The sequence below is a fragment of the Vicugna pacos genome, unplaced genomic scaffold, assembly GCF_048564905.1.
Source record: "Vicugna pacos unplaced genomic scaffold, VicPac4 scaffold_19, whole genome shotgun sequence".
In the NCBI taxonomy this organism is placed as follows: Eukaryota; Metazoa; Chordata; class Mammalia; order Artiodactyla; family Camelidae; genus Vicugna; species Vicugna pacos.
The window spans coordinates 72198937-72209616 of record NW_027328740.1 but is presented as its reverse complement, the minus strand read 5'-3'; positions in this window follow the sequence as shown (position 1 = coordinate 72209616).

The window sequence follows — 10680 nt, the reverse complement described above, 5'->3', positions numbered from 1 at the left end:
AGGGGACACTAGTCCCACCTGCGAGAGCCCACCTAGCAGGCTCTGGATGAATTTTCTGTTCCTCCCCGGAAATACCTCTATGGCTTAAGGAAGAGGAGAGGCATGTCGTGGCCATGATCTGTACTTGTCCTCACAGGGCCCTGTGATCTATATGCTCGCACTCCCCATCTGCTTCTTGGAGATGAGTTGACATGTTTAGGAGCCTGGGCACTGCTGAGGGCATAGCTCCCAGCACCGTGCTACACAGAGTCTGGCTCTGTTCACCTCACCCGTCAACTCCTGCTGAGGCCCCAGACATTAGTCAAGGTAGGTGCATCAGCGAAACCTAAGCAGGGACCACCTTCTCCCCCTGGGCAGAGTGGTGAGTGAGCAGTGGAAGCCTGGAGCCCTGCCCCAGCCCCCACGCCAGTGCCACTTCTTTTGTCATAGGAGGCACTGGTGATATTTTTGCTCAACAAATGCTTGTCTCTGAGTCTGCAGACCCACCAGAGAATGCCAGCTTGTTTTTGCCTTTGAACTCTGCCCTTGGGACTTGGCGGAGTAGCCGGATGTGTACTTAGCCCACAGTGGTTCAGCGCATTAAACCTGCCTCCTTGTGGGTCTGTCTATTGTGGTACCATAAGGGCTCAGCCAGCATCTGAACGTCATTGAGATAACGCGGCCAGTGAGCTAGGGTCAAGCACATTCTCCTCCAGTCACTTTTACTCCATTGTTTCTTTTACTATTCCACAGTCATTAATTTTTTAAACAATGCTTTGGTGCAGGAGCAGAGCCTCATTCTCTCCTGCTACTCTTGGTGGAAGTGAGTAAAACGGTCCAGACTGAAATGCGACAACAATTTGTAGCTCAAAAGCTGCCTAGACGCTTGTAGGTCGAATTTTGGTTAGGGGAGCTGAACACGTTGTGGTCCCCCGGCAGCGCCGCTCCCCTCAGGCCCCTGCTTTCCCTTGAGCAGGAGGTGAGGTTGGGCCTCACCATCCCCGCGTCCCTGGCCTCACACACTCACATAAATTCTTGTACATGCAGTCAAAATCATTTTTGTTCTTGTGTGATTCTAATTTTCTCTTGTTCCTCTTTTCCTTTTTCTTTACTCCTTTTTCACTTGTACTGCCCAGTGAGCATGTTGTTGCTTCTGAAAATGTGGGCTGTGCACACCCTGCATTGGAAATAGCCAGATTGCCCTCCGTACAGTCTCCATCACTTTAAAAAGCAACAACTTAACAGCTGTTTTGATCCATCTATTATCTTAGTCATTTTTTATTTTCTAATTTTTTGGAATATTTGCTTTGTTAGCTCATCACCCACTGGTGTTTGATACCTGTTGAAATCCTTGCTTTTGAGGAACATGTTTGGTCCTCCTTTTATTTGGTGACAAATGCGCCCTTATTAAATTTGTTTGATTGTTTTGAAGAAGTAAGATGCGAATTGATTTTGTCGGGTGCTCAGGGATTCTTTTCATGGAGTATTTAAACTTGTAAGGTCAAACTCTGCAGCATTTTGCTCGATTCCTGCTTTTACACAAACGTGCTCGGCACGCGGTTCCTGGCTGTCGCTGTGTGACGTGCATGACGGCGCTTCCTGGCCGTCATGAGGAAGTGGTCGCCACGGAGGTGACAGCTGCAGGGGACGCTGTTGGAGGAAGCGGTCACCGTTTGGTTCTTTAATTTTTTTTTTTGCATTCAACTTCCCCGTGCCATTTACTTTACTTTGCCTTCATAAAGGGGCAGAATTGGGTCTAAAATCCATGACACTATTTGTTCCCTTTACGAGGCTGGTTTTTCTGGGTATCAGGACAACATGACCTTCTCCTAAGTAGCTGGCTCACCTGGATCTGTTGGACACAGGGACAGCTAAAAGGGCCGTAGCTTCCTCTCTACTCCAGCCAGTGGGCATTCAGAGCTGGGTCTGTGGTTTGCCTCAGCAGCCGTGCAGACCTCCCTGCCCCGGCCTTTACTTTTAACCCATGTTGGCAGTAAAGAGTTGAATCCGTTTCTGTTGCAGCTGACATCCACCACTGACAGCCGTGTCGTTAGTTTGTGGTAGTCAGTCTCCAACACCCCAGACAACCGTGAAGGAAGATGATTTGGCCGACCTAGGACCCTGGATTCTCACCCTCACCATGGTTCATCTCACCCGGTGGAAGGGTTTGGCCACCACCATCATGCTGACCATGAGGCCTTGTTTCTCCTTTCATGCTCTGGTCCAAATGTGGACACTTCATTTTTCACTGAATTTGTCTCTCTTGAGACAGGCCAGAATATCTGAATGAGTCCATCACATTCTGGGTGGGGAACAGAACAGAAGTAAGTGTCACAAGTAGATGGAGTCTAGGCTGTCCGGGTTGGCAAATGCAGGCTGGGATCTGTGATGGCTGGGCTGTACACTGGACACAGGCCTTTCCCGTGGCTCCTGAGAGCCCATGAGTTGAAGTGATAACAGCCTTGCGTGGATTCCCCCATCCTCATCTGCTCATTGGCAAGTGTGTCTGCTAATTAGGAGCTCCCCCAGACCTCGGGCCCTTCAAAGCTCAGACCATGGGAGAACCTTGAGTCCCTTCTCCTGGACATCCTGTGTGAGAATCCACTGCCTTCTGAGGTGAACAGCAGCAGGAGATGCCTCCCCCTCCAGGGAGCACCATACGGAGGACTGTTAGTGCACCATGCTGTGAGCTTGTGTGTTTCCGGCCATGGTCCCTACAGAACTACAGTTGAGATGGGCTTATTGATGGAAATAACAGGACTGATTCCAGGGCAGGGCCTGGGGGAGGGAACAGTGGAAATTGAATGTGACCTCAGACACCTCGGTGGGTGCTGGGGCTGTTACTAAAATGGGGAGTCTGGGAGATACCTGCCAGGAATGGAATTCTAGAGTAAATGGTGGACATGAGGCATTTTTAAGATGCCATTTGTCATCCAAATTAGGACTTCAAAGAGGCACTCGGGTCGATGAGCCTGGGGCTCAGGTGAAGGAGCCGGACTAGAGATACACGTTGGGAGTCGTCATTCTTAGCTGGTGTTCACAGCCTTGCATGTGAATTAGATCATCTCGAGAGCTGCAGACTGAGGCTGAGGGGGGGCAGGGCTGTGTCTTGGTTGGAGGAAAGCCCAGACCATACAGCTTTGGTGTGTCAGTCAGTGGCGTTTGCCATTTTCAAAGCAATGCCAGTTATCCTTAAGGGGCCAGGGGCTGGGCAGGGCCAGCCAGGAAGAAATCTGAAGGGAGGGTCGTGGCCACGTGTGCGTCTTGGGAAGGTGCAGAGTCTGCAGGGTACGGGAGGGTAGACTCCTCAGATGCTAGAGTTGCAGTGAGGAATGGGGAGAAGTTAGTCACAATCACCTGTGAGGGAGGGAGGGAGGTCTAGGGAGCCCCACCTTACCGGACTCGCTTTCCCATGAACAGAAGGCAGTCAGACAGAGGATCTGAGGTGAGAAGGGATGGGCACTGGGAGGGGAGCCAACCTGGAGAATGGTGCTTGCAAAATTCTGGAATAGTCTCCCTGAAAAATAGAGTTAAAAATACCCAGACTCTTAAGAACATTGTTAGTGACTTGGGAGGAGGCAGTTGTTTTTCTGGCCTCCTAAGGGTAAGGCATGTATCCAGGGATACACAGAAGATACGGGCAGTCTGTTCCGGGGGCTTGATCGTTACCGGGGGAACAGTGCAAGTTTAAAGGGGGAAAAGGGCAGTGGAGGGAAACTAGCCAGGCCCCGTGTCAGGTACCAGTCAGCCGCCCTACTTGCGTGTTGCATTCACATCCATGCCTCCCAGGTGGGCGCTGACAGCCCCCTTTTGGGGATTGGGAAGCCTTCTCAGAGGGGTTAAAGAATTGGTCCATTTAGTGACTAGTAAATGCTGTAGCAGGATTCAAGCAGGGCCTTGTCAGAATTCAAGGGCATGTTCTCTCTACTGTTTCCAGTACTTCCCTGTTATACCTGGAATGGTGAAGTGGGTCAGTTTTGGAGCCTTTCAGAAAAAGTATGATTTAAGCGCCTCTGGACTGTTTCACAAAGCTCAGCATTCTTTGATGGTTCTGAAGCACGCAGTGATTTTCGCCCCAGAGAGGTAACGTCTAACTCCTTTGATGATGACGTGGTTGCAAATGGTGTACAGGTGCAAAACCAGACTTTGCAGCTTCTGAAGGGAAACTCTCCAGTTCTCCCTTGGTCGGCTTTCTTCCTCGGGATGTATCTGTGCTGCAGCATAGGCCTGAGCTTTCCATATGGAGTGAGAGTTTAATATCCGATGTTAGCATAAAACGGTCAGATGAAGAAAATCGACGTTGACAATTTATTTTTGGGTTTCATTAGTCAAAATATACTATCAGTTAATGGCCCATATAGCAAATGAAATTGAGTACAGGACATTGCATTTCTTACTTTCTATTTAGAGTTCTCTTACAGAATAATGTTGCCTGCTTTGGAACATCAGCTCCACCACTCACGGCACCTATCAGTGTGTTGGTGTGATTGCATTTACAGAGTGAATGTAATCTGGGCTTCCTCAGCCCCAAACACTTCAGTGCAGAATCACGGGCTGTAGACGTCTGTTAGTCACGCAAATACTTCTAAAATTATATGATTCCAGAAAAGAAAGAAGAGAGAGAGAGAGATTGCCTTTATCAAATTTCCTTTCAGTTCTAAATGAAAACTGTTGTTGAGCAGCTCTGGTTTCCTTTGGATAAGAATATATACATTTCTTTGCATGTAACCTGGGTTTTGGGCTAGAACACCAAGTTCTTGCTGTCCACAAGCCACAAAAATAGTAGCCAAATTGCACACGTGTGAAATAGTTTATACCTTTTTCTGAGAAAGTATCCTTGAATTTGGGACTTGGGCTGTGATTTCTGCTTTTTGCTTCCCCCACCTGTCTTGTAATCTCTCACTCCTTCCCACGTGGTTCCCAAGTGTTCGTGGTCTCAAAGGAGCGGGCAAACACCCAGTTGGTCACCATGTACTGCTGCTATAGATAGAGCCCAGACAAGACCTAAAGGACATTATCAGAGAGGACTTCCTGGAAGAAATGGGCTGTACATTCAGTTGTGAGGACAGAGTAAGAGTCAGCCAGGAGAAGGAGTCAAGAATGTGTCTCAGATCGCAGGGGCAGCCCGGGCAGAGGCCTGGAGGCTTTTGGCGTGGGGACCCGGGGAGAGTGCCCTGTGCGGTCCAGGGTGGAGGGAGCCCCTGCTGGGGAGGACACTGGAGAGAGTCCGGGGTGTAGGGCTTTGGAAGAAGTTGAGTTTTACTAGAACTGACACAGTAGGCAGTGAAGGGTGTCAACAGAAGTGACCCTCAGGAAAGGTACTTCTGGTTTTGCTTCTGATATACTACAGACAAAAGGGTCGGGACGGGCGAGAGCAGGTATGTCTGTCCCTTTGAGATCCAACCCGTCATTCATTTATTCATAACACGTGCACTTCAGTGAGTCTAGGGGAGAGAGAGTGTAGCCACATAAATAAGCAAAATGTATTTGCTTCTTGAGAGCTTAGCGTTGTCAGTTAGCCTAGAATGTTCTAGGAAGAGAGGAACAAATTGTGGAGGTTGGAGGGAGGGAAGGCTTCCTTGGGAAACAGTCAAAATGAACCTGGAGGCAAGTGGGAAGTAGGAGCAGGTCAGGGGGCTCCTGAGGTCACTGGGGACCTATGTACTGAGATGAGGCTGGGCGAGCAGGGTCTGGGGTGGGGCTAGAACTCTACCAGGGAGCCTCTGAACTGTTTGAAGTGGGGTTGATGTAATCAAATTTGTGCTTTGGGAAGGCTGTCGTGGCTTTGTGTGTGTGTGTAGCGGGGAAGAGGTGGAGGGTGCCACCAACTGGGGGATCATTTGAAGACCATTCACAGGCTGGGATATGGGCTTCGGGGCTACTTGGGGACGGCAGGGGCAGTGTGGATGCCGGCTTTTCTTATGGGGGACTTGTTAGCGGGGCTGCCCTAGAGGCACCTTGTGGCTGGAAGAAAACTGATGGAGGCTGCCAGGGGGACATTCCTCTTCTCTCTTTCCATGCCTAGTGTGATTATCTTAGCTCAGCCAACATTTGGAACAAAAGAGCTAATCTCCAGGGTTGCCCAGGCCTTTGTAGAGCTCCTTCGAGTGAGATCTGATAGGATTTAGGTTTGTGTTCAGATCTGGATGTTCACTTAGCTAGAAACGTCCTGTCATTTCGATTTCCATAGGGGTTTTTATTCCTGATAAAGATTGCTTTCTTGGTGAGAGGAAAATTATTACAGCTGTTGTCTTTTTCAAAAAAAATCATATGTTTTAAGAGCTTTAATATTCAAAAGAATAGGAATATATAAAATATTTAAGGAAGTCTTTGGTGTGGTTTCTTTGCTTTCTGAGCTAATGTGGACTTAGAGCCTTTGTATTACTTAATAGCACATCCTTGTCAGTATTTAAAGAGCTGTTAGTGAGCACCCCAGGCCCCACCTCTCAAAGAATCGTTAAAGTTTGCTCTGAAATAGTGAGGTCATAAACGTCTTGTTTTCAGAAATCAAAAGGTTTTAAATACGCACCATAGCTCCATTTATAAAATAATAATAAGTTCAAAATTAAGAAAATGGAGGATAATTGATTTTTTTTTAAAGCCTAAACATAAACTTTCTTGTGCTAATTTTGCAACTGGAAATTTTGAAAAGAAAAATCCTACTGCAATATCATCTACGTGGTATATATATATGAGTTTCACGTTTGAAAAGTAACTGCGCAGTGGTTCTCAAAGTCAGGAGCATTCCAGCTCAAATACTGGCAGTGGTGGCTGCTGGTTTTCAATGGAAGAGCCTAAATTTGCCTTCTTAGCTTTTTTTTTTTTTGTACTGAGAAGGTTGAGTAGTGCTTTGCCAGCATGATTTTCGGGCAATTTGAGGGCAGCTGTCGTGTTCCAGCAGTGAGATATTTCCATGCATTTTATTTTCTGGACATCACCAGGGCACATGTGGGGTTTGTGCCTGCAGGCTGGAATGCTGCAGGACTCCCTAATCCATCACCATTATGTCCTGGTGCTGCTCCGGTCAGTGAATGATTTTCTGTGACTTGGAGGTAATGTGGTCTGATGGTGATGATCAGACGTGCAGTTAAATGCTATTAATTGAAATAAGAGTAACCTAGAAACATTGCTCTAACAATACAGGATGAGGGAGGAGGATTGGCTGAGCTGCTTGCAGTGGGATGTCTTCTCAGGTGACTCCCTCACCGTGATTCCTGCCAATATCCGCCCCAGCCCTGCACGGTAGTCCTGCCGAAGCAAGCAAGCACTTTGCTCAGAAACGCACTGAATTTCCTTGCGCCTCTGTTTGTTGGCTTTTTTTTGAAAACACATTTTGCCCTTTGCTTAAATGCCATCCATGCTAGTCACCCCTTACACTCATTCTTCTGGACCTCGTCCATACATAGCTGCTGAATGGATGAACAGAATGTAGTATCTCCATGTAGTGGAACATTATTCACACGTAAGAGTGAATAAAAAAGAAAAAAAAAGAGGAAAATGAAAAATGCCACCTGTTTTGGGAAGTCCACCCTGACTGTTCAACCCACACTTTTCCCTTTGAAACACAATCACTTATGCTCCACTCTACTCTTTTTGATAGTACTTACCACCTTCTAATAATCTTTAACGTTTCCAAAAAAAATAAAAAATAAAGAGATGCTGATGCCACTTCAAAATATACAAGCCTTGCTAACAGCATGTTAATTGAAAGGAAGCAGACACAAACGGCCAGATATTGTTGATTTCAGTGATCGGAAAAGCCCAGAAAAGGCACATGCAGAGGCAGAGAGCAGGTGATGGTTGGAAGGGGCTGGGTGGAGGGGGATTACGGAGTGAATGCTAGTGATAGGGGGATTCTTTTGGGCTGATGAAGTGTTCTGGAAATAGAAGGTGTTGAGGGCTGCACAACTGTGATTGTGCAGAAGACTGCTGAGCGCTGTGTCTGGGAGTGCCTGTTGTTGGGGCATCTTTATTTTGTTCACATCCTGCAATGTGAAGGGCCATCTTCTGCTGTGGTCATTCTACTCCTGTGAGTGGTGAGGGTCAGGACTTTGTAGAGTCCTGTTTCTTTTCTCCCTCTGGCTGAGTGTAGGCAAAAATATTTAAGCCTGAGAAAGTGCTCCATCTACAGAAATGTCTTTCAGTTTTGCCTGGTGTAAAAATCTTGAGAGCTTTTAACCGTTGAGGCTAGTCTGTGGGGGTAAATAGCCTATGAAGCCTGGGTGAGCCCGGGAAGAGCCGCACTTCCCTCCCAGACACGGGTGGGGATTTCACCCCCTTTCAGGCAGTGAAGGGCCCAGACCCGTGGGCAGACTTGACAATCGTGAATATTTACGTGTATCCGCTGCTTCATCTTGGATATTAATTTCAAGCTGAGTCAGTTTGTGACGGCAGCCTCATCCTACAGCAGGAATTTATAGTATCTGCTCTTTGAGGTGAAGACCTGACAGACTTGATTATTTAACAGTCTGCTTTGAATTGATATCTCAGATTCCTTTGTCAAAAGCAAAACAGCAGAAATACAGACGTCCTTTAATTCCAATGTGGCCTGGAACGGGTTTAGTGTCTGTGCCTCAGTGGCCTTATCTGCGGGTGGGGAAGATGATAACAGTGCTTCCCTCAGAGGAGCTGGTGAGGGGAGAGTGAGAAGCACAAATGGAGGACTTACACGAGATGCTCATAAATGACCGAATTTAGTGCTCTCCGCCTGGTGAGGCCTTAGGGGTAGAGATGTCAGAACAGAGCAGTCCTAGCCGGAGCTCGATACGTGATGGTAGCTGTTATGATCAGTATCACCACTGTGGGTTATCAGGTAGTTTTAAGACTTGGTAATATGATTTCATGAATAATGTTAAAAGACTAGACATCTCAGATCCAGTTTACATAGTCCTCAAGATTTCTTCTGAGAATTGGATGGTTTCTTCCCTATCTTAAATCTGAGATGAGTCTCTAAAAATTTCCGTATTCCTCCATCCTTTTGCTTTAATTCTCTATTTCTTAAAAAACAAAGTTTTTAGATGGAGTTACTGGGGACTGAATTGAGGGCCTCATGCATGCTAAGCACATACTCTCCCAAATGAGGTATAATCTCTTCCCTGATTTTTTTTTTAAATTTACATCTTAATTTTCAGAGGTTAGAGGCCTCTAATTATTTTTCTGGAGACTTGTCCATGAACCTGTAAATCTACAATTAATGGACAAAATTTGGTTTATTAAAAAAAAATCTATAGAATATTCTACAGTCCACCCAAAAGGAAATACTCATGGACTTAAAATGTTTCTCCTTTAAGGTGATTTCTCCTGTTTGGTCGAGCTTAATTTGTTAACAGCCATCCTCATCATCATAATGACCAAACTCGCTGTGAGTGGACGCCTAACTGAGGCTAAAATGCTTTGCTCATATTTTACTTCATAGCAAGTGTTTGATTGTAGGTATCAGTGTCTCCTTTTTTGTAGCTGAGGGATTGAGAGATGGGTCAGCTTGCCCCAAATGACACGCAGCTGGCGGTGGCTAGCTCGATGCTGGAATCCAGGCTGCACAGGATGAATTCTCAATTGCTCCTCTAATCAGCTTCCCGTTGAGTGTTTTCCCGAACTCCTGTGAGCCCATAAATGACCGATTTTAGCTATCTCAGCCTGATGAGGTCTTCAAAGGAGAGACACCAGTGAGAATGAGAGGCAGAGTGGCATAAATTAAAATTGTACATTTTCACAAATGTTTTATTCTCAGGTAATGACTGTAAAGGAAATAGTTTTTTAATTTAGTGCTTTGTGAGAACTAAAAACAAAACATTTAAAATAACTATTGTGCAAGAGAGAAGTGGTCTTTGAAAGTCCAACTGTTGCTAATGATGTTACTTGTTTTTTCTAGTGGTGCTTATTTACTGAAAAATTTCCAAACACTGAATTTGTTTTATGTAGTCTTAGTATGAAAGAAAACTTTGTCAGTGAGTATTGTAAGTAAAATCCTTACTCTTTTCTTTCCTGATGATGAATATCTTAGTTGTTTACATGGCTTAAGTATATTTCGTCATTTGTGAAATTTGAGTAATATGGTTTACCTTGTCTGACTGTGAGAGCTGGACGCCTTGTATACAAAGCACCGTAGAGGTGCTTAATAAAAATGTGCTTTCACAGTGACTGATAGTTTAGAAGTATCAACTCTGAATACTAAAAAGGGTAGCTTATTTCTGATGCATATTCAATATGTGTATATATGATATACATTAATATGGCTTAAAGTAACTAGGATTGTTTTTTTTAAGTGCAGTATGAAGCTTTAATGAAATCTGTGTCATTCTAGTGAGACAGGGACTACTTAAATTGCCTTAAGCAGACGACCTTGAAGATTATTTACACAGAATGTAAGCTCAGAATTCATGTTGCCGTGTAACCATCCATCAGACATTTAATTTCTCGGGATTCTGACCAGAACCATTAAGTTTAGAAAAATCCACATTGATTATTATCAGGGAATAAGCTTCTCTCTTTTGTGACTAAAGAAAATTTTGATTTTTTTCTGCACTCTTTTCAGGTTTTAAAATTTCAAAATTTTGATTTGACATGTCACTTTTTTAATAGAGAGAATAAAGCTCATGCTGTTTTAATATGTAAATAAATGTTTTTGTATTTCAATACCCTTCTATGATTTCCTGGCTCTTTGAGAAGTATTTTGCAAGATACTTAGATTACCTACTGTTG